Consider the following 5,522-nt stretch of genomic DNA (forward strand, 5'->3'; position numbering starts at 1 on the left):
CCTCTTTTATCATGTTTCACTGAAAGGGTGCAATCTGTTTTATAAATAATTTATATATGTACAGAAAATACGTACACAAATCTTTTCTGCATCATTGTTACTGACGTGCGCGCTCACTAATCTATTGCACGTGCGACAGATAATCATATGGACGTATAAGTAATTGACGCACACATAATACGTGTAAAAAACGATTATTATTTCAAAAACTACTGCTTAAAATAAAAATAAAATAACATCTATAAAAAAAAACTCTTTTACTTAATTTTTCAAGAACTTTCATGTTATAGTATTTTCACAAATTTTGAATACAGTGCTAGACAACTAGAATTGCAATATCAAGAAAAACATGAGATATATCAAATTAATATATACATGGCAAATTATTTATAATACATGTCTTGAATACGTAATTTTGAATGCCCTACTTATGCAATTTATTGTGAGTGTTTTCTGATACTAATAATATAATATTGAAACAATTGATTATATAAAATGTATTATACTATGTAAAATTTGAACCGATCTTTCAGAATTGAAAGAGAAAATAAAAAAAGATGAGAAGAGAAAGAAAGAGAGAGAGAGAGAGAGAGAGAGAGAGAGAGAGAGAGAGAGAGAGAAAGAATTTTTTAGATTGTTATATGCTTTTAAAGAGAGTAAGGCAAATGTAATAAATATATTAAGAATTACTTGAAAAAATTACATATTATTATCTAAATTGCATTTAAAAGTAATACAAAAAAATTAGAGACAATTGACCACCTGGATCAAAGATATTTCAATAAAAAGTAATATTTATCAAATTTGTACTTTAATAGAAATATATGAAAATATATTGCAAAATAATGATAAAAATCTCAATTTTTTTATAATAGTTTTATAATTTTTATATAAGTATTTTATGAATTCAAAAATATTTATGTAAAGAGTTACATAGAGATGTAGATTAATCGTTCAATAAATAAATAAAATATTTGTTTGTTATAAACAAATTAAATTTCAATGAAACATTGCATAAGTCACTTTTAGAACTTAAAATATTTATATAAAAAAATTAAAGTCTTTGTTATTATTAAAAAAATTTTTGTTTACAAAACAATAAAACTAATATCAAATAAAATAAATAATCTATAAAAATGTATTGCAATAAATAATGTATATCAATAAAAACAGAATGTTATGAACACAACTTTCACATGTATGTAAAAAGCGTTTGTTAAACGCGTATATATTAATATATGTGTTTTATATCCTTACAATCTCCTTAAGTAAATATTGCACATTTATTCTATATTGATGTTTTAATTTTGTTCAGTCTTGCATCATTCAGTCTTTAATTATGTAAAAAACTATAGTACACATAATTACCAAGAACGATGCAGTTTATACGTAAAAATTACTTTAAAAAGATGTTATTATTGTCAACATTGTTCGATTGATTTAAACGGATAAATAGTCATATGACAGCATTAACCGGAAAGCTTTATCGTGGCACTGTTTTTTAGTAATAAAATATTTGCAGTAATATTTATAATATACATTTGTAATAAGCTTTTAATTTTAATTTAATTTAAAATAATTTAAAAAAACGGGTTAACAAAAATCAATTAAAAATTTCTATGGGATTTTTGTGTAGGTATGTAATATATGTACATATTTTCTATTAAAGTACATTGAACTCGTTTAAAATATTATGTGCATTACGAAAAAATACGTGATTTATCGATCACATACTGATCACCAGATTATCTGGTTATTAGAAACACATTGCAATTTTTAGGTTTACGAAGTAAGTTAAAAGTTTTTATACTTTATATAAATTAATGCTCACATATATGCAAATTTAATATGTACAAATATTCCACTCTGACATGTAAATATAATGACTCTGACATGTTAATTATTTTAAGAATTATTTGAATTTACCAATTTACTTTCTTTTTCAATTTGCGATATTTAATTATCAAATATTAAAATTATTTAACAAGTGGTAAAATACATTAAACATAATAAAGCCAATCATACATATATGTCGATCAATATTTATTACAATCTTGTAGATTTTTACATAGTGTTTGATAAGTAATGATAATACTCTAGGGATAGAGCAAACTAAACTGAGTCGAAAAGTCCTGTACCATTTTACAATTGTCGCAATGGTTAATGAGTTATTAATTTATGAAATTAGCCAAATTCGTCCAGCCCACCGCCAAATGCAAGCGCGCGACAAGATAGTATTAGAGAGCTACAAAAGTAGAGAGTGACAAACTACATCACGTGACTTGTCTCCTCTGATTGGACGTGATCGTTCACGTGATGCAATTTGTCACTCTCCCTTTGTGACTTTCGAGATAGTATCCGCCCCGCGCGGCAAAGCGCGCAGCCACGCCGGCGCGTGTACTATCTAGAAAGCCTCAAAGAGAGAGAGAGAGAGTGGCAAATTGCATCACGTGAATGATCGCGTGTGATCTCCAATCAGAGGAGACGGGTCACGTGATGTAGTTGCCACTCTCTACCTTTGTGGCTCTCTAGTACTATTCTGTTGCGCGCTTGCATTTGGCGGTGGGCTGGACGAATTTGGCTATTTTCATAAATTAATAACTCGATAACCATTGCGACAATTGTAAAATGGTACAGAACTTTTCAGACAGTTTAGTTCGCTCTATCCCTAGAGTTTTATCATTACTCGGATTTGGCGTTATTATCTTTATATTAATTATCCTCGGATTAATTTATCTTAAGCTGTAAGTATTGTTTCTCGAAATAATATGCACATTTTGTTCAAAACATATTTACGAGTTATATTCGCAGACGAAAGCTACACCGGTCAAAAAAGCTACACCAAAAATGTTCAAATCGCGGAATAAAACGAGGATCAAAACGCCGCCCTTTTACGCGACATTGAATGACGGTACGCATAATACCATGTACGAGAACGTCCCCGAGGATAGTCTTTGGGATAATCCGTACAGTCTAGGTGGGGAGGGCGGGAGGGGGGCAACGTGTATAGGTAAATCACAACTGTGCAAAACAATTTAAAGAGACGCACCAATTTGATTCATACACTATAGAGAAAAGTATGTAATATTATATGAAAAATAGGTATAAAAATAATATATGGAAATATATAAAATTGTGCTTTTTTGATAAAAATTAATACTTTTATCTTTAATTGTATATAAATATTTTTTTATGTTTGACAGAAAATTACACAATAATAATACTATATTTTATAATTTCTATGTAAATGTACAAGTTTTTGTAATATTATACATATAACATAATAGTAATATACCATATTTATCTATATTTTTACACATATCAATAAAATAACTTAAGAAAAATTTTATAAAATTTGTTGGCAAATTAAAATGTAAAGATTTCTATAAATTTAATTTTAATTGTAAATTTGCTTTCGTCAATTATTTAATTGCTATAAAAAAAATAATGTTATTTGTAAATTGTAATTTTAGGTATATCTATTGTATATAAAGATACACCTTTAATAATGAGTCCTTTAATAATGAGTAAAATTATAATAATTGTTGTAATTTTACATGTAATTTTTTTACAGTGGCAGTGTAAAATGCGAATTATCCCATTCATATTTGAATCTGTCATGTTAAATAACAACTTTATGAAATCAACTAATTTTAATCCTTTGAAAATCGGAGCTTTCTAATAAAGTAACTTAATGAAGACTTTCTAAAGAGAACACCGAATTCGATCTCAGAATTCTAAAATTTAAATTTCAAAAAAATAATCTGATTATTGTTTGCAACTTGGTTTTAGAAGAGTCTTAATATTTTTGAGTTTGAATATAGTCTAAAGATATCGAATTTTTAAAAAGACAGTAATCTCCATAAAGGAGGTTCTAATGTCACAATGTTCAAAATCAGAGTTTAAAAGTTAATTTGGAAATTAGTACCTATTTTTTAATATTATACACTTTATATATTAAATTTAATATTATTTTTTAATATTATACATTATATAGTGCACTTTGGTGAAATTGGAATCTTGATGTTACTTCGGAATTAAAAACTTCCTAAAACTGAATTTAATAAAAATCAAATTACTTTTTTGAAATTTCGTTTGTCATACTAAATTCACTATTTTGAATTTTTAAATTTTTACCTTAATTTGAATAAAGCTTTATCAATTATCCTTCAGGCTAAACTTCATAAAATTCAGTAAGCAATTTATGAAATAAAAGAGTGACTTCAAACGGAGTCGTCGGTCCACAAAGAGTTAATTACTTAAAACTATTTTAAAATATACTATAGACAGTGAATCAAAAATTTATTAAGATAATAATATATATAATGTATACACACGGAAAAAAACGGCTACGGTTGTCACGACCAAAAGTCGCCTATTAATACATTTTTTGATTATAAGAACTGTAGTACGATTGTGATAACTGTAAGATTGGCATATCTTAACGATTATAAAGAAGAATACATTTATCTTACGATTATCATAATCAGATGTATTGATGGGCGAAAAATATCATTACTTCTGGTTGTGGCAACCGTAACATTTTCTTCTGTAATCGAAATTTATTTTCTATTTATTAAATAAATAGGATTAAAAAAAATAAAATAAGAGATAAATAGGATTGATATTGTGTTATATAAATTGGTATGTATTCGGAACAGATACGGCGGCCATTCAAGAAGAATGTATGACAAATCCGGACATTACGAAGCCGAAACCAGTTTCCAATAGAGAAACGGAGAGTCCATTCAGAAACGTTTAGTTTTCTAAAATTACTTTGTTTTCTAACGCTAATCTTTAGAAATTGAATGGATCTATTCTGAAATTCGCCAGAGAATCGAGCATACATAATTTTATCTTAATCAGTTTTAACTTGCTCATTTTAAGGAAACGGACGTATGCAATGATATACATTTGTCCGTATATTGTTATTAAATCTATGCATACATGTATTCAAGTATGTACATAATATACTAATAAAATTATCACACGTCCGTTACTCTAATAAAAATGTTGATTCATTACTCACCGACCCGATGCGCAACAATGGAGTTACATTTGCAATGTCGATATGATGATTCTGTAACAAATAAATTAAAATCCAAATTAAAGCAGAGTAAAGAAATAACTTATAATCATTACTTAAAAAAATAATTGCTATATGAACGCATGCAATTTGCTGAAAATAATCATACAATTTTGAAAATATAATTTTTGTAAGCACTGAATTTTTTAAATCCATTATTTAATTAGATATAAAACAATTATATATTATCTAAAATAATTATACATTTTTTCTAAATTAATTATATATATTCTCTAAAGAAGTTCTTAGCAAAAATAAATTTATATAAAATTTTATAATATTATTTAAATTTTATACAAATTTATTTTTGCAAGATCTTCTTTAAAACAAACATATAATTATTTTAGATAACATATATAATTACTTTAGAGAATATTATTATATATATAATTACTATAGAGAATATTATATATATATATATATATATATATATATA

The sequence above is a fragment of the Trachymyrmex septentrionalis genome, unplaced genomic scaffold (assembly GCF_001594115.1).
Source record: "Trachymyrmex septentrionalis isolate Tsep2-gDNA-1 unplaced genomic scaffold, Tsep1.0 scaffold27, whole genome shotgun sequence".
In the NCBI taxonomy this organism is placed as follows: Eukaryota; Metazoa; Arthropoda; class Insecta; order Hymenoptera; family Formicidae; genus Trachymyrmex; species Trachymyrmex septentrionalis.